This window comes from Protopterus annectens, chromosome 2.part2 (assembly GCF_019279795.1).
Source record: "Protopterus annectens isolate FY-2018-M chromosome 2.part2, PAN1.0, whole genome shotgun sequence".
Lineage (NCBI taxonomy): Eukaryota > Metazoa > Chordata > Ceratodontiformes > Protopteridae > Protopterus > Protopterus annectens.
Genome location: NC_056730.1, coordinates 856,562,394 through 856,589,551, shown reverse-complemented (window position 1 = coordinate 856,589,551; position 27,158 = coordinate 856,562,394).

The following is a 27,158-nucleotide window of genomic DNA, read 5'->3' as shown; positions in this document are numbered from 1 at the left end:
CTGCAGAGGAATGCAGTATTTTTTTTATTCTTGATTTGGTAAAGAAGTCATAGACACAGCCACATACAGAGGTACGCTGTAGACATTTGTTTGCTTCATTATTACCGTTACCAAAACTCCCAGCTATGCATGCATTATAACACACTGCAAGGCACACATGCTCTTTCTTTAGTTAATAGCAAGTAGGTTCACATCTTATTAGGATGATACTGTTATATGTACAATGTCTTACATTGAAAATGCTGTTCTACATATTTTTTTCCAATTTCAGATAGCTGATGACTTCACAACGTATACAATATTATTCTTATATGCAGAAGTTTCTCTATTATCTACAGAAAGGGGTCCATGGCCCAGCTGACTAGTTGAATAACAAACTATAATAAAGAAATAACTGGATTCTAACATGCCGTGCATTATACTTGCAACTCAAGTCATTGCAAGTATAATGTATGCCATGTTAGAATTCAATTATGTCTTTTTTACAGTTTGTCATCCAGATAGACAGCTGGGCCATGGACCCCTTAGATAACAAAAGTGACACAAACTTCTGCCTAAGGTGTCAGAACAGTCTGGAATTGTTTGCTTAATAAAATACTGCATTATGTTCATAGGTCTGATGTACAAGTTGAAGGCTACTGACTGTTGATTAGTTGACGCCCTGGATCACATATTGGAACTTGCAGATGTTCTTGCAGTCATCCAATTCCAACCCAACCGCAAGAATTGACAGAAAAATGTGAATGCTGATACAGCATTGTGTCTGTCCACTGGGAGTAATAAGAATCAAGTTCTGAACTTTCTGAATGGACAAAGGTACACACACACACACACACACACACACACACACACACACACACACACACACAGACACACACACACACACACACACACACACACACACACACACACACACACACACACACACACACACACACACACACACACACACACACACACACACACACACACACACACACAGACACACACACACACACACACACACACACACACACACACACACACACACACACACACACACACACACACACACACACATACACACACACACACACACACACACACACACACACACACACACATACACACACATACAGACAGGACTATTCTAATGCATCACTCTTAGCTTTCACCATTTCTTGCATTGTGTTATAGATCATTTAATCCCTTGCAGCATGCCTTGTTATCAATATTTTTTCTTTTAAAACTTTCCTTATGAGACCAGAGTTTTTTTTAAACCATTTACTTTCCAGACAATCAAAATATTCTTCTCAATGTGTTTTCTCAGCAGCCAAGGTAGCTATGATACATAATAACTACTGCTATTTTTTTTCAAACTGTTTAAAATACTCTGCTTTGTAAGATGATAGTGTTGAAATTAGTGCACTGACTGAAATTAATAAACATCGAATGCAGCATAACAGAGATCCCCCTGCAACAGCCAATGTTGCTTATGTAAAACCTGGCTGTCTTAATGATGTATGCACCACTCAAGAACATAGTGTGCAAACAGTAAAGTTTATATATATATATATATATATATATATATATATATAGATATAGATATAAACAGCAGAAACATCCACACACTGGCAATATGCCATGCTGCACAAAAGACCACACAGAAGGTTGTGATGCTACATCATTACAAAAAGAAAAGGAAGTACAGTATGTCAAAAGCTGCACATCATTATCAGATGTTAAGCACATTGATTTAATCAAACATTTCTCAATGGAGAACATTGGCTTGCAATGGAGCTGAACTGCAGCAGTAGTTGTTAAAGATATGGGGCAATACTAAAATACAAAGTGAAAGTATAAGGCTGTTTTCAAGTAGAATTCAAGGTAGTCACAGAGTATGAGGACACTTACTGATATGTACAGTAAGAATTAATCAGAGTATAAACTACAACTGCCATTCCAATGTATTGCACAGCTCCAACCTCAAACCTATGGCTTACCACATTTGTTGAAAGCAGAAGCTTGCTGTTTAAGGTACAAAAGTTATTACAGTACGCTGTTTCTCTCTCAGGTTTTAAATTTCCTGATTCCCTGATCTTGTTAGGAATACGATGTGTACAAATACAGCAATATGATTATAAATGGCTACCACTGACTAATTTATTCATGTTATTTTTTAAACCACTGCAGTGTGTTTAGTTTCCTTTCTGTTTGTTCTGAAAACTAAACAAAAATTCAATTTAAAAATGTTAACTCTTCGGCAAGACTTTTTTTCTGAAACACATTGAATTTGCTTTATAGATAGCTGACTCAGTGAGTAACATCCAATAAATATAGAATAGCTCATACTTGTCTAAGTGGAAAAATGACTTAAGCAATTACAGTAAGAAAAAGTTGCCATAATTAATTCCAGCTACTATGCAGTTTTTGTATTTTGCTTATGTTTTTGTTAACCGAATAAGTGACTGGTTAAAACAAAATTTTCAGCCATGGCCTTGCACAAAGGACAATTTTAGATGATGGGCTACATTTTGGTCAGTGTATGTGAATCAATATTTTCTGCAACTAATTTAATATTAAAATGATTTCTCACACTATTTTAGGTGTTCTGGTTTGGTTTTGTCTGTGTGTTCCAATAGCAGTATTACTTACCATAGTGGTAACTGTATGTGTATTTTGTTTGGTGGAATTATTTCCTAGATGAAGCTCTCAAGAGAGACCTTCTGTTGACATTCTGAAACGTATTTTTTCTGTGAAACACTGCCCCCCAGCATGATGTCATATTAGGTAACAAGTAGAGCTGGAAATAGTGAGGTGTAGCAGGCTTTTTTCAGAGACTTGCTCTTATTTTTTCATGGGTTTCATCTACAACAGGATAAAAACAATACAAATGCAGTCACATTCCATTTTTAATCTAATCAGTATTACAGTGGGTGTTTATTTTACACAGCTGTACTTTTCAAGGAGGTACCCAAGCATGTGCAGTGTTGAAATAGGTTCTATCATTGTGTTGTACTGCCAGTTACCTCATGCTTGTTGCAATTAATTTTTAAAAATGGCTTGAATGATGTGTTTTCTTTCTGTGGAAATAGTTGCTCTTTTATGTATTATTTTCAGATGTTTAAGGCAAGATAATGATATGAGTTGTGTTTTGCATACCTTTCAACTGTCCACCACATTATAAAATGTCCTGACTGGTTTTCATTCAGACATGCTGAACGTATATCATGCATTCTTCATATGTGACACCCATGTGCACATCAAAGTCTAACCCCATGACCTTCCCCCATCACTGTCATCATTCCACCATCTATCACCCCCTACATATTTTCAAGAACAAGCATTTGTTCCCTTGTAAACTGGTCTATGTACCTTTCCTACAGTTTCATACTACATGTCCATCACAAATGGAAAAAAACACAGTTCACATTACATACAGAAGAATTTAAATAATACAAATTTCACTTCCTTGCCAATAACTGTGTTTATATGTGTGTGTGTGTGTGTGTGTGTGTGTGTGTGTGTGTGTGTGTGTGTGTGTGTGTGTGTGTGTGTAACAATCTGGGAGACACATCTTCTGTGAGGATCATTACAGTGCTTATTTCTAAGTTCCCATCCATTGCTAATTTTCATACTGAGCCATACCATTCACTAACTATATTCTAAACAAAAACATGTTACCTATACATATACTGTTGCTGATCAAAACAATATCAAACCGATCAAAGCAATACCAAAAGCAACACTGGAATCAACAGTCATAACAGTTAAGTGTGACCATAACATGAAAGTAATGCATTCACCAGTATGAAAATATTTTTCATTCAATAGTAAGCACCAAAAGAAATTCATTATATCCCAACAGACCCCATACTATTTGTAATTTCTGAAATACCTTCACTATAGCATGGAGAAAGCCCCACAACCTCTTCAGCATCACTATAATCTGAAATCCCTGATGAATTCCACAAGGATCATCTATATGAGGATTTAGAACTCTAGCATCAGAAGTTAAAAGAACGATTTCAACATCACTCCTATCACTTGGGAAAAAGAGAGAGTTCTCAGACTGGCTTTCATGCACTGAACTGACAACCATAGTGGAACACTTTACCTGACATCAAAGGCCACGGAACATTCCAGAGAGAATTACATGGAGGCAGAGCATCACCGAATGAAAAATCAAAGCTAAAACGAAAAAAACTGATTGTAAATCATGAAATGATTATGGGAAAACTACAGAAGGATGCATTGCAACAATAAAACAACCATGAAGTTGAAAATATCAGACCAATTATCAAATATAGTCCTCCTGTTTCATAGACTTCAAGCAAGCTAAAATAATGTAAAAAGGCAAAAGACAAATATAACAGTTGTAACAATATTTAATAAGTGAATATAAACAGAAAGTATTTTTTGGCATACAAAAACAGAAGTGGTAGACATTGCAAGTCAAATGAAGAAACAGTTAAAATACATAGCCTTGATATATCAATAAAAGTATTAACACAGTTATTGCCTGTATGCACAATGTACATACAATATCCTATGTCACATAGCAGTAAAAGTAGTACAGTCATATTTTATGAATTTTAGTAGTCTAGCAGAGTGTTAATGAGCATCCCTAAAGCAGGTATATTTGTAATCATTGGCTAGATCTTCTTTTAAGCCTTCTAACTCTGTAATATCTGTAGACAGGTTCTTAAAATGATGTGGGTGCTAATCTTAAGAAAGATCTTTTGCAAAAAGCAATAGAGAAGTGAGGTATTGCTAATTTAACAGAGTTGAAGCATTTAAGTGATTAACAGAATTCATGTACTGGTGCTGCGGTAGCGTTCTCGCCTCACAGCAAGACGTTGCCCTGTTCGATTCTCAGCTAGAGCATCTTCTGTGTGGAGGCATGTGTGAATGGGCGTGCCTTCGTTGAAGGTTGTGCGTCAGGGCTGGTAACTCAGCACGTAAAAATCCACTACCAAACATTAGCGGACTGGAGTTCCACTGTGGCGACCCCTAACTGGGATAAGCTGAAAGACACAACAACATGTACTATAAGTTTGTTACCCAGGGACAGTGCCTTATCATGAATTAGTTTGAAAACAAGAGTATTAAGCAAGTAAGTGGATCTTGCAGAAATAAGAAACTATGCTGTTCTCTAGATCTAAATCCAGTCATATTATCTATGCTTACAGGAGTTAATGCAGCAAAAAATCTTGTTTTCAGTGGTCTGAGGTATGTGATATTATACACTGATAGGATGGTTATTAAGGGTAAAGTCTCAAATTACATAAATTCATTAAAACTGAAAGGAAGACCATCTGTTGAGGTACTCAGGAATGAAAATAAAGTCCAGTGCTGCAAAGCATTATAAACCACTGGAACATGAAATGCAATAACTATGAAGCAAAGTAAACTTGACGTGGTTAAGGTTGAAATGGTAGGAATAAACACAGACATTTTGGGAATTACTGATCTAAAATAGACTGGAATGGTCCATTTTATATCGGCTTATCACCAGGTTTCATACTGTGGACAAGAATCTTGCAGAAGAAATTGAGTAGCAATAATAGTGCATAAAAGGGTGCCAAAAGTCAGTGCTCATTTACAGCCTAAAAAAGTGGCAGAATGACTGCAGTTGGACTACAAGGCGAGTCCTTCAACATGCTTCAAGTACTGATGCTGAATAGGAGGAGAATGACCAGTTTTGCAAGAATTTGCAACATGTTTTAGAAATAACACCAAAAAACATATTACATCCATCATAGCTGATTGGTGTTGCCCGTTCGATTCTCAGTTAGAGCGTCTTCTGTGTAGCGACATGCGTGAATGGGCGTTCCTTCGTTGAAGGTTGTATGTTAGGCCCAGCAAGCCAGTATGTAAAAATCTACTGCCAATCATTAGCAGACCGGAGTTCCGCTGTGGCGACCCCTAACCGGGAAAAAGCCCAAAGAGTTACTTACTATAGCTGATTGGAATGTTAAAGTTGGTAGTCAAAATACAACCAAAATAACATGAAGATTTGCCCTTGGATTACCAAAGGAAGAGTGATTTAGAATGGTAGAATTTTGCCAAAATAATTTATCAGCCATAGAAAACATTCACTTTCAGCAGGCTAGAAGACTCTTTTACACATGGATAATCACCAGATAGCTGTTCAGTACCAAAATCAGATTGACTATATACTTTGTAGTTAGAGATGTAAGAGTGCTATACATTCAGTAACAAAAGACCTGGAGCTGACTGTGGTTCAGACCATCAGCTTCATATCACAAATTTTAGAATTAAAATAACAAAAACAAGAAAAGCATCCAGGCCAGTGAGATAAGAGCTCAATGATATTCCAATAAGTGATTAGACCTGGTGGACAGAATACCTGAAGAATGATGGAGAGAGGTTCAGGATATCTTCCAAGAAGTGTCAAAAATATTCCAAACAGAAACAAGAATAAGAAGACAAAATGGCTGTCTGTGGAAGTTTTAGAAGTGGCTAAGGAAAGAAGGAGAGAAAAAGACAATGATGATAGGAAAATATACATCAAACTGAATGCAGAGGTTCAGTGAATAGCAAGAAGAGATAAGAACCTTATTTAAATGGGCAGTGCAAAAAAAACTGGACAAAGACAATAGACTAGGAAAGACAAGGGATCCATTTCAAGAAGATTGATTATATTAAGCAGAAACGTCCAGGTAAAAATAAGAAAGATAAAAAACAAAGATGAGAGGGACCTAACAAAAACAGAATATATTAAAAACATTTGGCAAGAATAAACAGAAGAATTGTATGAGAAGGTGAAATCTCTGATCTAGAGCCCGATCTCATAGACAATAAAGTTAAATGGACCCTAGAAAGCCTTATCAATAGCAAGACTGCAGGAAGTGATGGTATTCCAGCTGAATTGTTTGAAATCCTGCAAAAAGATGCTGTTACAGTGCTGAATGGAATTTGCCAGCAAATTTGGCAAACAGGACAGTGAATGTTGGACTGCAAAAGATCAGTTTATATCCCAAAATCAAAATAAGGGCAATGCTAAAGAATGTTCAAATTATCAAACAATATTTGATTCACATGCTAGTAAAATAATTCCCAAAATCCTGCAATGAATAAATACATGTTTTGTGAATTACCAGTTGTGCAAGCTGGTTTTAGAAGCAACATTGACACAAGAGATCAAATTGCTGACATCTCCTGGATAATGGAGCAAGCAAGGGAGCTTCAGATAAATGTTCTGTTCTGGTTCATAGACTGCTCTAAAGCCTTTGATAGCATTGACTATAATAAATTAGAGAAATGGGGATGCTTAGTCACATTATTTGCCTTCTGACGAATCTGTATCCAGAACAAGAAGCAACAGTTAGAACTGTATAAGGAACAATTGACTTATTCAGGTTTGGCAAAGGAGCATGGCAAGGCTGTATATTGTCACCCTATGTACTTAATTTGTGCTCTGAATATATCATACAGAATGCTGGGTTACATGAATCAGACACCTGGAATCAGAATTGCTGGGTGAAATATTAACTAAATTAAGTATGCAGATGATATAAATCTGGTGGCTGAACATGAGAAAGAGTCAAATGTGTTTGCTCAACATCAGCATAAAATAAAATGATGTCATCTAATCCTATAAGATATTTGAAAATATAAGGGTAAAAAAGGGAGGTAGTAATAAATTTAATTTTCATGGTCTCAAAGATCGGGTATATATTACGTTATTGAACTTTTAAAAATTTGAATGTCATATGGTTCAAGCCATATGATTGAACTTTTAAAAGTTCGAAGAGCTAAAAAAAAAAAAAAAAAAAAAAACACAGAAAAAATCTACCTGACCATTTTAAGCAGGGGGGCAAGCACCCCCATACACCCACTCTTTAAATATACCAACTCCAAGATTGCATTACAGTGCAGGAAAGGGAAATCTTCCCATTCTGCACTGTACGGAGATCTCCATTGACATGTTCGAACTTTTAAAAGTTCAATCATATGGTGTCGACCATATGATGTTCGGACTTTTAAAAGTTCAATAACGTAATATACACCCTCAAAGATCTACATATGGTGATTGTAGCCATGCAACTAAAAAGTGTTTGCTGTATGGAATGAGAGCTAAGTTAAATATGGATAATGTTTTAAAGGGCAAAGTCATAACATTTTTATTATTGAGAGTACAGCCTCAGCAAAAATCATCAGTAAGGAAAGAGATTCTGTCTTATTTTTAAAGAAAAAGAAAGGTGTGCCCAAAGTTTAATAATCAAAGCTGGTAAGTTAATAGTTACAAGTTAAAATGAGAGAAAAAACATTTGAGAGAAATGAGTTGCATATAAAGGGAAGATTAAAACTGAAAGCATACAGCTGAGATGCAATGCACCAACAAATGTTAAATAGGATTGGCAGACTTGTGCAGAGTTGTGTGATATGTCATTCATATCATAAAAAGAATGCATGGAAAGAAATTAGGGAATACCCTATTCCAGGTCATCAATGGAAAAAGTAGGCAAAGACAAAGAATCTGTGTATGTTACATATGTAAAATACATCGACAAAAATGGCAAGTGCGAGGGTGTTGAATGTGTTAAAGTCCTGATAAAGAGAATACCTAATCTTACATTTGATATTGGTCTATACTGCAAAGACTAGGAATTCAGATGATATGTGAATGAATGGAAATTTAAACATATCGCTAACTAAATGCAATCAAATGGACATGTCAGGAGACATATTGACACAATGAAAAAAATCTCAAAGAGTAAAAACTCTGGCAAAAGTTATTAGGACTGTTTCTAGCAATTTTGTAATATAGGGATATTCTGCTGCAAGGACTCAGACTATCATCAGTTCCCTTGTTAATCAGCAGCATGGCCGGCCTTACACATAGGTGACTTAGGGTTCCTATCACGTAATTGAACTTTTACAAGTTCAAACAACATATGGTCGAGATCATAGGTTCGAATTTGTAAATATTCGAGCGTTTGAATGGAAATCTCCATAAGCAAAGGTTTTCATTCACTTCAATGTGGTGCGATCTTGGAGTTGGTATATTTAAGTAGCAGAGGGTGTAGGGGTTGCACGGGGGCTTGCCCCCCTGCTTACAAGTTATTGTTTTGTCCATTGTGTAGTTATTTTCTTTTACATAATCGAAGTTCTGTAACTTTGAACATAATGGTTCGACCATTAAGTGTTCTGAGTTACGGAACTTCGACTATGTAATATAGACCCAGTAATGTAGGCCATAACCTATTATGCCTTTCTACTGGGGATGCTTTCCGCCGATAATGGAGAACACTGGACAGCAGGTAAGTGAAAATCCAGAATACCGAGTGACATGGTTACACAAAGTCCAGTACTCTCCATTATCCCCTGAAACTGTTAATATCATTAAATATGATAAAAGTAAAAAAACTTCTCATTATAGTTGAGCATATCTCTCAGCTATCTGTGAGATTTATTAGAAAAATTCTTAACGCTGAATGTGTAGCATGCCCTTCAAATGTGGAACAGTGAGGACATGGACTGTTTAAGGCTCAAAATGAGGAAGATTCCTCATAATGAGGTCACTTGAAAGGTATGAGTAACAGTAATGGGTTTGCTGCCCATTCTTTGTGGCTTTGCCTGTGTTTATTGAGCAAAGAAGTTGATCGCTCTGGTCAAGATAATATGCATCACGTCCTAAATGTTATGCAACTATCATAATGTTCTGAGAGTTATACAAAAACAGTGGTTAGGTCCAGTGCTATTTATTTTCTTAAAGTAAAGAATGTCAGCCTCTTTTACTTTGCTGCATTTCTTTAATTTAAGAAACTGACTAAATAAATAAATTGCCTACAATGCATAATTAATGTGATCTGTGTGCAGCAATTTTGAATATTGTTTCTGTCAAACAATGCTGAAGTAACAAGATCATCTTTTTTATCTCAACTATATGTATGATACGTGTAGTGTCCTAGGCTGGTATGAACTTAGCATACAGCAGCATTTTACCTTCTCCAAGGATAATGCCACAATATGAATTGAAGATGACTGACTTTAATAATTGGCTTAGTTTCCAGCATCATTTAAAAGGGGTGCAATATTTTCTCAGCATGGAAGAAGATGGTCAATAGACCATGCTGCTTCGCTAAGGATGGTCTGTACCTCTTCCCTCTAAGCTTTTGAATATTATCTAAAACATTGTCCTCACCCTATAGTGCCTTTTTAGGGAATGACAAACTGAAACTACTTCTAACATAGCAAATCAAAACCAACAAAATCTAAAGGTGTTACTGCTGTATGCTAGGAGTCTAACAAGAAACTCCACTGCCTACAAGCTCTCCTCACCCTAGAGAATTATTTCACTGAGACATAGTTTAAAGACATGGAAAGCACATCAGCAATGCAAGGCTTTAATGCCTTCCACACATTTAGATGTGCTACTACACAGACAAGGACTAAAGGTAGAGTTGTCTTGACTTACTCATAGCACTTAGTAGGAAAAAAAGCACTCACACCTAACTAAAAAAAAAAAACTCATTGGACAAGTAATGTCTACCAAAGCCAAATAATAGGTAAATTTGGCATCCCAGGTCAAGGACAACCACAAGGCATTCTTTATGTTTGCAACTTCAAAGGCAATACACAACCATGTGCATAGCTCATTGGTAATGGGGCCACCTATACTAAGCCAAAAGATATAGCAAACCTACCGGCAGATGAATTCAGCTCTGACTTTACCCCACTCTTCCCCCCTCAACTTCCCCTCAGGAAAGTCCATCAAATAAAGCACCCCCTACTGTTATAAGGGAGCAGGTCCTCAATGCTGTCTCTAAAGTCAAGAACACTGCATCAATAGGCCCAGACGATATTCGAGGATGCCATCTAAATAGCATGAAATATAACCTATCAGGCCCTCTGAAATTGCTATTTAACTGTTGCTTCCAAACAAGCTTGGTGCTTCATGAATAAAGAAGAGCAACAGTCATCCCTCTGCACAAAGGTGGGCCATTTATAGACCCTGGAAACTATAGACACATAAATCTCACTAGGCTCATATGCAAAGGCATGGAAAGAATTATCATGGAAATTTTCAGTAATGTCATAGGTATTTGAAAGACATGCGTGAATGGGCATGCCTTCATTGAAGGTTGGACGTCGGGCTGGCAACTCGGCACCATAAAAATCTACTGCCAATCATTAGCGGACCAGAGTTCCGCTGTGGTGACCCCTAACCGGGAAAAGACGAAAAGACCAACAACATAGGAAACCTCCAAACACCGGACCCAACCCAGTTTGGTTTCCTCAAGGGCAGGTCATGCTTACTCAACCTGATGGACATCTTTGAGAAGGTCAACAAAGCAATGGACGAGGGCAAAACAATTCACCCTGCCTACCTTGACCTGGCCAAGGTATTTGACACAATACCCCACTTGGAAATTGTTGATCAATTCAAGATATTAGGTATAAACTCTTATGTCACCAGGTGGATAGCCAGCTGGCTCACAGACAGGACCCAGGAAGTTAGAACTGGGGAGTCTACCTCTACAAAGAGGCCAGTCACAAGTAGAGCCCTTAAGGATTGGTCTTTGGACTGGTCCTTTTTGGCATTTTCTTCTCTAAAGTCAAGGCCAGCATCAAGGGCCTCTGGCTGACCACATTTGCAGATGATTCCAAATCAGAAGCAGTTATAGAATCCCCCACCAACACTAATGTTCTCCAGGAAGGGCTGGCACAGACAAATAACTTGTGTCAGAGCCATGGACTAAAACTAAATGCCAAGAAATGCATAATGGTATCCTTCAGGAGCTCATCCACCTCTGGTAACAATCATATTGACAACATACCCCTAAGAGTAGATCCAGTAGTCAGGGACTTGGAGATCCACATAGATAGTAATCTAGCCTTTGACCATCATGTGTTCAAATTAGTGAGGAAATAATTTTTAATTGTGCAACTTATAAACAAAGGTACTGCATCTACTTCCAAGGAGATCATTGTTCTGATCTATATTAGATAGTCAAAGTTCCGTAACTCCGAACACCTAATGGTCGAACCATTAAGTGTGAAGTTACACAACTTCGACTATGCAAAAAAAAAAAAATATATATATATATATATATATATATATATATATATATATATATATATACAAAATGTACAAATCAATAACTTGTTGTAAGCAGAGGGGCAAGCCTCCCTGCACCCTCCACACCCCCTGCTACTTAAATATACCAACTTCAAGATCGCACTACATTGAAATGAATGGAAACCTCTGCTTATGGAGATTTCCATTCAAACGCTCAAACTTTTACAAATTCTAACATATGGTCTCGACCATATGTGGTTTGAACTTGTAAAAGTTTGACTACGTGAATGGAACCCCATTGTTTCACTGTATTCAGCATTCATCAGAGTAATCATTGAGTACAATGCCTACTTTGGTATGCACCTAACCAGGCACATCCAACAACTTGAATATCCACAGAAGTTCCTCACTAAAAGATTGCAGAGCTATGTAACATGTCCTTTCCAGACTGGCTCAAAGCCCCATCACTGTATTCTGCCTCCTACAGGCTGTTGATGGGAGATCTATGCTTAGTATACAAGGTATTGTCAAAACCTACCCTGATGAATCTCCTGCATATCCATAAAAGAAAACGCACTGGAATTACCCATTCTAAAGTCTTAAACCTTGCCTGTGATATTAATAGGACCTGCTGGAGAGATAAATATGTATCCTAGAGACTACTCTTCCCTGGAACAGGATACCCATCCATGTGAAGCAGAGTTACTCTCCAACCCAATTCAAGTATAACTTGGACAATTGGGCTCCTCTGTTCCTCTACCCTACTCCGAAATCTCACTCCCCTCCCCTCTTACATTATATGTATACTTCCATAACACCACACACATATTCCTCTAACCAATACCATCAATTCCTTCCAGTAGGAAAACAATCAATAGAATTGCTCATAATAGTAACACCCACTCTAGTTTACCACCCAAGACTCTCTCACAAATTATCTTAATCCTTGTCTCCTATAACTATCAAATTATGTCTCTACAACCAACCCACTACCCTCCTGACATTTTTTATCCTAATTTACAACAAAGATAAAACCCAAGTTAAATAAGACACCCTTAAGTCAGATTATTTTATTATTTCTCTTCACTCTACTAGAGTTTATCACTAGTTATCAAATCCACCTCCTTCAAATACTTAGGACTTCAACTAGTCCTCACAAAGAACACCAACATCTACCCAGCCTATCTTTCTCCATAGCACCCTATATCTACAATCAAACCACATCTGATTTAGATTTCTGTAAATATATTAAAAAAGGCATCCACATTTTTGATCAAATATCAGACTAAGACCAAAATGTAACTGGCCACACTCTTCCCTCTGTAAAATATGAATTCAAAAATTTAGCAGAGATATTTACTACTAATAACACTCATAAAAATCAACAATATAAAAACTATATGTTTAACAGCAATTTATATATCACCAGGGAATAACACTGATACTGCTGAAAGTATCCTGTATTGGATATCCCAACAAATTAACCATGAAACTATAATACTTATAGACTTTAATATAGACTGGCAACTCCTAAATTGTGCTACCCCTGCTGAATCCATAAACTTGTACAACTTCTGACAATTAATAACCACACATACTAGAATCAATAAAACTTCAGGGAGACAGTTAACATTAGATTAGAGTCTTACAAACAAACTTGGCAAACTGACAAAAGTAGGCTGCCTCACAGCATGAGTGACCACATATCAACATATGCTATTAGAGCTCACCATAACCAAGATAAACATATTATCTATAATCAAATATGAAATACAACCAATTTCAGCAAAGATATTTTCAATGAAACACTAAAAAAATAACTGGAATGTACTTAGCACAATGCTGCTAGATACTGCTGTAGAATACTTAAATAATGGATTCTTACAGATCTTAAATAATCTAGCACCAATATGTAATAAAAGTCCAACTCCACAACATGGCTGACAAAGAAAACAAAAAAAAATCATGACTAAAAAAGGATAAAGTCTGGAAAAACTGGTATAAAATAGAATTCAAAATGCCCTTCAGCAATTTAGACATCTTAGAAACCTTGCAAAACTCCATGTCAAACAGGAAGGATAAGCAAACATACTATACCAACCTACAAAACAAACATATAAACAACCAAAAACTTTTTTGGTCATCACTTGAATAAAGTACTCCATGCTGGCAACACCACTAGTCCCTCACAGACAATATGATATACTCTATCCCCACACAGTTTAATTCCTACTTTATACAATCAATATTATCTTTCTTAGACACTAACATATCTGGCCTCCTCACTCTTCCCCTGTCCAATCAAAACCACCCACAGCTCTTCAGTTTTAGTCTAGTACCTACTTCACTGATAAGGAAGTTGGTCCTTAAACTAAAAACTACTTCTGTAGCTGTAGACCAACTACCATCAGACTACCTAAAATGGCCACAGAAGTCATAGCCTTCTTTGTGTCCATACTAATAGGTCCATAGCAGAAAGATAGGTCCCATCCCTGTGGAAAAAATCCTACAGTTTACCACTGCACAAAGGCGGCACATCTACAGAGTTTAATACCTACAGACCAAGAGCGACCCCCCCAAAAAAAATATTAGAGAAATGCATCCATATGCAGCTGATGCAATACCTAGCCTCATATAACCTGCTCTCAGAAACACAACATGGCTTTAGGCCCCAGCACAGCACCACAACTGCTATACTACATTTTACCAATATAATAAACCAGCATAGAAACAATGGTCTTCTTGTGTCCACCATGTGCTTAGACTTGTCAAAGGCATTTGATACTGTCTCGCACCAACAACTGTTCATTGGACTCTCCTCAACAGGACTTTCACAATACTCTTTGTTGTGGTTCCTTAGTTACCTATCTGGAAGGCAACAAGCTGTTAAATGGCAACAAACCTACTCATCCTTTCAACCAATTACTACAGGTGTCTCTCAAGGCTTTATAATGATCTCCACACCTCCGCTCACCACGCTAGTTTAGTTCAGTATGCAGATGACTCAACATTAATATGTGTGGCCTCAACAGTAAATAAGCTCCAAGACATTACCTAAAAATATTTCTCCTCTGTAGAAACCTGGCTCAAGCAATCAAAACTCCTACTCCACCCCAAGAAAGCTAAGTTAATGCTTTTCCCCTCAAAAAGTTCCAAAATCAAAAGCAATATTTTACCATAAAGTCAACATATATTACTGTCATTGAAACTGTAACTCACAGTAAACTTCTAGGCATTATAATAAATGACAGTCTTAGATATGATCACCATATACTGCATGCCATGAAAGCTAAACACCAGAAACTAGGCTCCCTTTATAGGATCAATGGATTCCTTACAGGTACTGCACGGAAAACTCTAGCCACCTTCTTACTGCCAACTCTCTTATACACTGCTCCTATTCTAACAAACATAAACAATACTCAGCCTCCTGCAACAACAAAATAGCTAAACTTGCCACAGGTCTCCCTCATAGGGCCCACCATTGTCTCAGCTTACAGCAATTAAACTGGCTTGAACTGCACATTCACAACTGACTACAGCATACAAACTCATTCATCATCCAGAAAAATGCTATGCCCTACAAGGGTCTATATCACATAGTCGAAGTTACGTAACTTCAAACACCTGATGATCGAACCATTATGTTCGAAGTTACATAACTTCAACTACCAAAAAAAAAAACCACAACAGACAACAAAATAAACTGTTGTAAGCAGGGAGGCAAGCCCCCTTGCACCCACACACACACCACTACTTAAATATACCAACTCTGAGATCGCACCACATTGAAGTAAATGGAAACGTCTGCCTATGGAGATTTCCATTCACATGCTCAAACTTTTACAAATTCAAACATATGGTCTCGACCATATGTGGTTCGAACATGTAAATCTTCGATGGCGTGATAGGAACCTGCACTACAAAACTTATTACTACCCTACTATCCAGCAAGGAATATGTATTCTAGTAACAAATTCTTATTATTCACAAATAAGTAAAATAATGTTGCAGGTGACACGCTCTACTCCCAATGCATTGATAAATTCTGGAATAGTATCCCCATGCAAATAAAACTCTCTGACAAACTCAGTAGTTTTAAACCACTACTTAAACAACATTGTAACCAATCCTGGTCCCGTACATGCTCATCACAGGGTTAACACTTTTTCATTGTATAATACTATCTAAATACGCTCCTTAAACATAATCCCCAGGATTATGGGGATTATGGGGATTAGGGGATTGTTATCCCCTTTGGGAAAAAACATGTATCCATGAATTACCATATAGGTGGCAGTACACTAAGCACAGAAAGTGTGATAAGAGACTTAGGGACACAGGTGGACAGTGGTCTCACCTTCGATAACCACATCGCCACAACAGTCAGGAAATCCTTCTATGTGGCACACCTCATCACGAAGGGCTTTTCATCCAGAAAAAAGGAGGTCATTGTCCCACTGTACTCATCCCTCATTAGACCCATTATAGAATACAACGCCCCATTTGGTATGTACCTCTCAAGACATCTGCAACAACTGGAAAGGCCTCAGAAATACCTCACTAAAAGAATCACAGGCCTAAAGCAGATGCCCTATGCTGACCATTGTAAAAACTCCAGCTATACTCTGTCACATATCGTCTACTCAGAGCGATCTCTGCTTAACATACAAGGCCATGTCAAACCCAGAGCTGTTGGACATGCTACACTTAAAGAAATCCCAATCCCTCAGAGCTACACGCCCAGGGATCTAAACCTTGTCATCACAATAAACAAAACATGCTGGAGGGATAGGTTCCTGACCCAGAGACTCCCCAGACTCTGGAATAGATTGCCCATACATGTCAAGCAGAGTGCCTCTTTGGACCTCTTCAAGAGGAACCTTGACGATTGGATGGGAGAAAGGAAATTCACCCCAGGGATCACGTCAGTCGCCCTGCTAGACAGGGGTCCAGGAAAGTAAATAATGTGGGAAAAAATAGCCAGGGGATTGTTATGGCTAGGCTTGTATAGGCCTTAGGGCTGATAGCCTAGTACCAACCTATGAACCTATGAACCTATGATTTACTAATCTTCCGTGTAAGACTAGATTAGTCTTACACGGAAACACCAGTCTAAGAGTATGATGGCAGCGCACCATGCATATTAATTAGGGCAAGCTGCCTCAACTCCAATGCTTACACGGAGCGTGGACGAGTGCAGGGGACGTGTCGGACTGCCGAGCAGTCCAAAAATCCATGCCCCTGCACTGACAAAACCCAAGAAATGTTGAGTTACATGAGCGAGTCCGCTCACATGTGTACATTGTAACACTACACTCCCCCATATGTTAAACCTCATACAAATTAAAAAATTAAAAGAAATTTATTTTTTTTTTGTTTTATTTCCGATATAGCTGCCCGTATTTGTGTGTGTTTGCGTGGGATTGCCCATTGCTTAGCTACAGTTAGCAGCTTAGACACCAAAGACGATAATAATAAAAAAATATGCAAAGCAAGCAAAATAGCGATAGTGTAGTGGTTAGAGCCTTCACACAAAGAGGCGGCAATCCCAGTTCGAGTCCTACTACTGCATGTTCCATTTTGTGTTGGAAATCTGTATACAAAAATATTTCCTGACATTTATCATGTATACGTTTTGTAAAAAGCATTCAAATGTTATATGTAGTAGTGAACGAATTATATATATATGAAGGTGAAATGGTTATGCATTCTGAGGCATGAGTAACTTATTTTAAGCAATATAAAGCACTGCTAAGCACAATTTAGCAGTATTTAGCATATTTAAAACCAGTTGCTTGTAGCTGAGCAGCGTGTTAACAAGTGCAATGTCTTTGCGCATAGCTGCGCAACGTACCAACCAGCACAACTACAACATATTTGCTCGTAGCTGCGCACAGCGCTAACCAGCATGTCAGGCAACATCAAGCAACGTTGGGCAACGTCGGACAAAGTTGAGCAAAGTCGGCTAAACACGGCCACACCTCCTTTACTGTACCTTAACCATTCGGGTCTGGCCAGTAGGAAAATAAAAAGCAGTGACAGGGCTCAAACTCAGGATACTGTGCATTATAGTCACAGTACATAACCACTAAGCCATAACAGCATTTCATAATCATGCACTTTCAACAGACACATATCTATCAAAGGAATATTAAACATTGCTAACATCAGCTAAGCAGGTGTGCCTACAGCTGAGTTTTTTCCAAACTGGCCAATCACAAATAAGTGTGGAAAATGAGGCATATTTAAGCTCCACAGGCGGGAATACTTGCCATAACTGGTTGTAGCTCCCTTCTGCAGTCAGCATGGCCGGTGTTGGAGAAGGCACTCGATTTCGATCGCAACGCTTGGGCATTGAGGAGCCCAAAGTAATGGTTTGGCTCCTTGTCCACAATCATGAGGAAAGACTCCTGTGGGGCCAATACCAGGGCACCCAATATAAAATGGAGGCCTGGAACAGTCTAGCTCGTGATCTTACCAGTGACACTGGCGTTCCTCGGACTGGTGAGCAGGTCAGGCACCATTATTCTGACCTGAAGCATCGTAAGGAGGATCAACTGGACCAGTGGATCCAGGAGTCCCATGCAATGCCTAATGCCCCAGTACTAAGTAGCCATTGTATTAAGTAGTTAAGATTTGCTATGCTTGTCTATGCTATGGATAGGTATGTCTCAATATCTCTGCATTTACTTCACAGCTGCAGGTGTCTGGGCTATGAATCAACAAGCCCATGAAGATAAGTTGCAAAGGCTGCATCATCAGGCAGGTGAGTAATGATTCTGCATGTACTGTTATATAAAATAAATGAGAGAGCCTTCAAAAAGTGTTTTAACCCAATAAATAAGGTATAATAATCCTTTAATAAAAGTATAATTCCTGGAGTGCGTCTGTGTCATTTTCTTTGATATGTTTTTGCATTGTTGCATTTTACAGATAGTACTGTTGTATTAAGCAGTGTTAACCCACACTTGGGTAGGCCCATATAATGTGGATGAAGGGAGTGCCAGTAGCTTTTATGCATATTTACAGCCCTCAACTGTTGGTTCATGCCCAGCATGTACAGGTTAATCTGGCACATGAGTAGCTTGGTATTTTGCTCCCCAAAAATGTCAGTGTGCTGCCAGAAATGTAGGGAGCTGTTAACATATAACTGATACTTTCACCTGAAAATATCTAGATAATTATATGAAAGTAGAGCTGTTAGTGTACCATCTTAGCAGTAGTGTGTGTGAGCAATTCTCAAAATATGTAGCAGTAACATCTGCATCTTGGACAGTTTGTATGTAAGATACAGCTCATGTATATAATTATCTAGCAAAATCCAATTGCACAATATAAGGACATTGGGTAGTGTAGTAATGCATGTAAGGGACATATAACTGCAGTTAATAGGAATGTAGTGAAAACAAGAAGAATATATAAGCTGTTAACTGAACTATCCTTTTCCACCCTACTGTATGTACATAAAAAATGCAATTCCACACCTCAATCGGTATGTCTAATCTCAAAACATTTGTTGGGACATATGTCCTATTGGTTTATAAATATTTGCATTTATTTCTTTGCATGTGCCCTGATAAAATACCACAATATTGGTGGCCTGTTGCCATCAATTCAACCTGCATGCTGTTGTAATGTCCACTATTGTTCTATATATGCATGTGTTATGCTTGCTTTTCAACTGTTGAAAATCTGGTGTGTTGGGTTAATGGGAATACTTCTGCATGCTATTATAACTAATTGGGAATGCTGCTGATTGTTACTAACCCATATCTTTATTAAACCCTCCAAAACATAGTTCATATGGGAAGCCGGTCCCAGCGGACCCACCTGTCCCACCTCAGCTGGCCATGGCACCTGGCACCAGCAGGTCCGGTGCCCAGCCTGGGACCTCCTCCTCCATTGGCCCTGTGCCACCTTCAGGTGGAAGCGCTGCAGGGGATGGGGCTCAACCCCCCCGTGCAAGCGTGGGCGGAGGAAGGCCACCTATCACCCTTCGAACGGTCCGGGCTCTGGTGCGTAGAGAGATTGAACGTTCTGTTGCAGAACCTCTACACCAGCTTGAGGCACGAGTGGCGCAACTCCTGGGTCAGCGTACCCCTCCTACACAGCCACACCACAGCCACCCTCTGAGCTGTGAAGGTGCAGTGGTGACTGCCCATGGGTGGGGACCTCAGTCCCACTGTTTCCATCTGTGGGCTCATGGGCTTGCAATTTCCAAGCATCCCTCCCCGTCAAAGGTGTTCACCCATCACATGTGTCATATACTGCCCCTGTATGCATCTTGTTTGTCTTGTCTGTTTACCTCCCCAACCTACCTCCCCAAATATACCTACTTCCCCTACCCCACATTCCACTCTCACCTGAAAAAAAAGGGCAATCTGCCCCCAAAAATAAAATTACGCCCCATACATAGCTGACCACTTTGCACACATGTCCACTGGACACATAAAATGTAATTTAATTGGCATTACAACATACTTTGTTGTCCTCACCCCTCTCTCAGGGGTTGAGGGTTTCATATCTACCTCCAAATTTATTCCATATGCACAGCTGTTGTTGTTAAAGAAATGGGCAGCTATGGACCTTCCCTACACCTGTCCTGCACATCCCGAGCTACTTTCCATACTGTCTTTCCCTCTTTGTGCCCCTTTTTCACCACTTTCCTATTTCCCCATTTTTCTTTTCTTTCAAAGAAATGAGCGCGGGGGTTAGTGGGAGTAACCACTATTAAGCAGTAGTTAGCGGGTTTGTGTGAGTGTGCGCTTGTTTGCACTTAGCTAAGCATTGCTAAGCATCACGCAAACCCACTTACAACTGCTTAAAAGTGCTTTAGTCACTCTGTATGTGAGGCCCCTTGTTCTGCATGAAGTACCACTAAGCCACAGTAGATATACAACAAGTAGTGCTGAAATAAATATATCATGCATCAGAATGAGTGAATGTAAAGGAAAAATAGGAATGCCATACCATACAACTTGTTCTGTGGATCTTTACCTACAGTTGTTGTGGGATTACATTACATGACTGTGATAAGAGAAGCAGCCATTCTAGCAGGAAATAATGTCACACCATCACTTTATAACCCCACATAGTATCACAGCAGGACAAACACTGGCATATCTGTTTAGGACAGAGGCCATACCTCCCAACTGTCCCTAATTTTCAGGGATGTCCCTGATTTTGACACAAATTTTAGGTCTGTCCCTCTGAATCCCTCCTAAAACTACTGACTTTGGCCAGAAAGGTGGTGAATTACATTTAATGAATAATGACAATAATTAAGAGTTAGACACTTTTTTACTTCAGAAAAAGTGTATTAATTCATGTGCCCTGATTCCCTCAATGTTTCAACTTAAAGGCACTAACATTTCAAAGGTGTCCCTGACTTTTTCCTTATTTTTCCCTGAGTCTGTTCAAATATGTACTCGAGTGTTTGAGAGGTCTGGCAGAGGCAGAAACGCTGAGACATATCAGCCTTTCTGCTGTTACACACTGTGCAAATAGCTTTGGAAGTTGTTTTGGAAGCATACCCTTATGTAGGAATACAACACTGAAATACAAATGGATGTAGCATGTACTGGTAGCAACCAACTGTAACAATGTCATTGCTCTATTGCTGAAATGACCTGTGTGGTGCACAGACAAAAAAAACAGGCTATTCTCTGGCTACCATGTGGATAGGCCCACAGTTGGGAGTTACGCAGACAGACTACTTGCCTTGATAAACTAACATGTACACAGCAACCCTGTAAGTCCAGCAAGATAAAATCCACACAATAATACTTACGCTCTCTGTACTTCTGCACCCCTACCCAAATGTAAAATATACCTGTGTGTGCAGGGTCTACCAAGGATGTAGGTAAGCATACTCACAGTACTGACATGTGTCGAGTTTTTCTGAGCAGCTTGTGCTAATGTCAACACTAAAAAAGCACAAACTGTTTAGAACAGAGTAAATGAATATTCACAGTATAGCAGTTCACAAACAATTCTTGTGCCAAATGAATAAATCTCAATAACTAGCTTTGTATGGCAGTTAATTGTAAAAGTTGAAAAGAAAGTACATCTTTCCATGTATCTTGGCGTAGCATTTTGAGGGGTGAGTACATTTCTATACTGACAAGTGGGTACTGGAAGCAGCAACATTAGGACTGAGTACAAAATGTAAATCTCTAGCTACACCCCTGGCTTCTGAGATAAGAACTATACCAACCTTCTGTCTTAAACAATGATGTCCACAGCAAACAAGGATGATCTCCATCTTGGAAAGCTGAAAGTGCCACGCCTACCTGAGTTAGCAATTTATAGTACTGGGTTGCTGTGACAGTGATTACTGCAATTACTACACAGCAGGCTGCATGCAATTAGCAAGTGGTGGCCAGTAATTGGTGCAGAGGTCATCACATGCTCATGTGCAAATACCTACAAAAGTAGGCTGCAATCTCTGCCAACAAACTCGACCACCCTATTGCAGAGACTGACAGGGAGAGAGAGAGACAAAGAAAAGGAAAAAAAAAGAAATATTACCAAATCATACAAAGGAAAGGTATGTGACACATGTATTTACTGGCATGTAGTAGATGTTATTGAAGAATAGTCTACATAATGTGAACCATTCATATGTGGCAGCAGTACTTATTTATGCATAGATGTTCTGGTTAACTACTGCTATGGACAATACAGTGTGTACCTGTGAGCAGTGGGACATATCTGTGAAATGTGTAGCTCAGCATTAAATGTCAAAGATCTGATCCATGTTATCTGTGTCCTGTACAGTAGTGTGGTCAATGGCTGTTGGGGGGATTAGCGCTGACATTATATAAACATGGGTATGACAGAAAAACACATGCATGACTGTCATATTAAAGTGTAACTTAGCACTGGCAACTGCTGTAGCAGTCTAGTATGCTTATCTAGCATTTGTAGCCATATATACCCCCCTAATGTTAGTGTGTGTTCATATGTGGCACCTGTTTGTGTTGCAGCAAGGCCCAACAGTTCAGCTGTGAGGTCCAGGGACTTACAACAGTGTGGACCTTGTGTGTGTATGTCAGACACATACGAAGAAATATATATGTGTCATATATATTCACATCTGTATATGTGCATAGAGCAACTGTTAGTGAAGGGTGGAGATAAATATGTTGGTGAAGGTTAGTATGCGCATATTTGTATGTAGGTTTTAGTGTGTGACAAACAAGACAGCATACAGTGCTGGTATATGACATGTGGTGGTTAAACACTGTGCGTGGTTTGTTCAGTCTGCAATGTTGAAGCCAGTGAGGCCTGATAAAGCTACCCAGGCTGTGAACACCTTCAATGCATTTATCCCAAAACTGTGCGATTTTATTACATTACTGTACACCTCACATCCTTTGTATAATTGATATTCTCCTATGAAAGGTGAAATGTATATGTGCTTACATATATGAATGACCTGAGAAGTACCTCCCTGGACTACATGAAAAGAGACATGGAAGAGCTCTGCGATCTTGTAGCCCAGGCAGGTATGACCCTATCCCTGAGTAGCATTTTGTCATCGCCCAGAATGATACCGCAGTACAAGGACAAAATGATTGATTTCAACAACTGGCTAAGCTTCTGGTGTCATTCAAAGGGGATCCAGTATCTGTCTGCTTCGGATGACATGGTCGACAGACCACGATGTTTGCCACAGATGACCTGCATCTGTCACCCCTAGGATTCTGGATACTGGCTAAGGTTCTTGCTGCCCCTATAGTGCCTTTTTTAGGCAGGGTTCAGTTAACAAATTCACCACCATAACAGGAACAGGTAAGCAAAAACTGAGGGTAATGCTACTCAATGCTAGAAGTCTAAATTTCAAAATGCACTCACTCGAGGCACTCCTTAAAATGGAGAACATCGATATCTGTACAGTGACTGAGACCTGGTTCAAGGCTCCAGAGAGCACCCCTGCACTACCAGGCTATAACTCATACCACACGTTTCAGCCATCTAACCTGGACCGAAACACCAAAGGTGGGGGTGTGTCCATATTCATTAAGGATATCCACACCTCCAGGCTAGTTGCTCAGCATAATGCATCCGAGGTTGTCCAAGTGCAACTAACTCTTGGCAAAGCTGCAATCCAAATTGTAGCTTGCTACAAATCCCCCACCATGCCCCAGGATTCCCACTCCTCTTTTCTTGATGTACTGGAAAATATTAGGGTTCAACCAAACACCCTAATAATGGGTGGTTTCAACTATCTCACCATTAACTGGGAAAACTACTCATGTACTAACTCCTTAGCGCAACACTTTCTGGAATTCATAAACTCCAATGATCTAGATCAACTTATCCACACCCCCACCAGGGGCAACAATATCCTAGACCTAGTCATTACCAGCATGAGTGACCGGTGTTCCGCACCTGAAGTCAACTCCTCGTTGGTCCGATCCGACCATAAGCTAATCACCCTCGATATCCACATCCCACCCCCACCCCCCATTAAGGAAACCACAGTAAGAAATTTCTCCAAAACCAACTTCATGCTTCTTAAGACAGAAGTAGTGAACTTCATGACACCCATGCAGATGGACAATACAGTTACAACTGCTGAATCCTACACAAATGCGCTCTATAAGCACCTACATGAGTGCATGGAGCGTGCTATCCCAAATAGAACCAAGACGCTATCCTCCAAAAAAAGGAAGCCAATCTGGTGGTTCCCTGCCATAAACAAACTGTACAACAGAAAGAAGAAACTGTTGCAAAAGAGAGTAAAATCCTATGAGTGGAGGAGCTCCCTGGTCAGCCTCAGTAAGAAGCTGAGATCCCTTATAAGATCCTCCAAAGCTAGCTATGAAAATAAAATTGCCACTAACTCCAAGGACAACCACAAAGCATTCCATAGCTATGTCAAGAATCTCAATGGCAACACCCAGATCTGCTCTGAGTTACAGCACAAAGACATGAAAATTACAGAGCCAACTGATATTGCCAACATCCTGGCAGATAGGTTCAGTGCTAACTTTACCCCCCCCCTCACCCCCTAAAGGGCCCATATCTGTACAGGAAGAATGCAGAGTCCCTGTAATCACAACTACGCAGGTGAAAGCTGCACTCTCTAAAGCCAAAAACACAGCATCCATGGGACCGGACAACATCCCAGGCTGCATTTTACACGAACTTCAGAATGAACTGGCTCCCCACTTAAGCACCATGTTCAACAATAGCCTTGCATCAGGCTTTTTGCCCACTGAATGGCGCACAGCAACAGGTATCTCACTCCACAAAGGGGGAGCCACCACTGATCCCGGGAACTATAGACCTATTAGCCTGATGAGCCTGGTCTGCAAAGCCATGGAACGTATCATCATGGAACTCATAAACAAAGACACTGGTAACCTCCAAACTCTGGATCCCACCCAGTTCGGGTTTGTGAAAGGCAGATCATGCCTCCTGAACCTGATCAGCTTATTTGAGGCAGTCACCAAAGCCGTAGATGAGGGGAAAGTGGTTCACACAGCCTATCTTGACCTTGCCAAGGCTTTCGACACCATCCCTCATTCTGGAATTATAGCTAAACTCAATAAACTAGGCATAAATCCCTACATCACAAGATGGGTTGCCAACTGGCTCACTGACAGAACCCACACTGTAAAAGTTGCAGATTCAAATTCTGACCTCAAACCAGTGATAAGTGGAGTACCACAGGGTTCTGTCCTGGGACCGCTCCTGTTTGGTATCTACTTCTCTGAAGTACAGGCTAACACAGAAGGCCTCTGGCTAATGAAGTTTGCAGATGACTGCAATCTAGGAGCCATAGTCAAGTCCCCAAATGATGTGAACATCCTACAGAAGGGCCTCTCTGAGACAGATGCCTGGTGTCAGAGCCATGGCCTCAAGCTCAATGCCAAAAAGTGCAGTGGCATCCCCTTTGGTAAAAACTCTGTACCCATGAACTACCACATAGGCAGCAATCTACTTAACACCAAATGCATGATAAGAGACCTTGGGACCCAGGTGGACAGTGGTCTCTCCTTTGATAGTCACATAGCCACAGTAGTCAGGAAGTCATTCTACGTGGCACACCTCATCATATAAGGGTTCTCGTCCAGGAAAAAAGAGGTCATCATTACCCTCTACTCATCACTCATTAGACCCATTATAGAGTACAACGTCCCTTTTGGAATGTACCTCACAAGACATCTGCAGCAGCTAGAAAGGCCACAGAAGTACCTCACAAAGAGGATTACTGGACTCAAACAAATGCCCTACACTGACTACCTCAAAAAACTCCAGCTTTACTCCGTAGCATATCACCTACTCAGAGGTGATCTCTGCCTAACATATAAAGCTATGTCAAACCCAGAGCTGTTGGACATGCTACACCTAAAGAAATCCCAATCCCTCCAAGCTACACGCTCTAGGGACCTAAACCTTATCAACACAATAAACAGGACATGCTGGAGGGATAGATTCCTATCCCAAAAACTGCCCATACTCTAGAACAGGCTACCCATCTATGTCAAGCAAAGTTCTTCATTAGCACTCTTCAAAAAACATCTTGATGAGTGGATGGGAAATAGGAAATACACCCCGGGGATCACTTCTGTGTCTCTGCTTGTCAGTGGCACAGGAAAATAGCTTTCTTGGGTGGCATAAGCCAGAGAACCTTGTTGGCTAGGCTTGCATCAGCCCTTGGGCCGATAGCCTAGTACCTACCTATGAACCTATGAACCTATGTATATGTACACCAATGGATGTGTACATGTATATATATATATATATATATATATATATATATATATATATATATATATATATATATATATATATATATATATATATATATATATATATATATATAAATATATATATATATATATATATATATATATAGAGCTATATATACTCATACACATCTACATCTACTCGTTGCAATAGATTCTCTGTACTGTTAACTGACTGTGATGGTCAATGTGTTTGTGAATACATCAAAGATATGTATCTGTGGGATAGCTTAGTGGGAAACTGTTTATGTCATGGTATTATGGGTCCTTGCTTTGATCCTAGCAAAAGCTGTGTATCCTGCTGCTAGGCAGAAAAAGTGCTATTGCATACAGTGTGATTAAGTCCCTTGGTTTTAACTAGG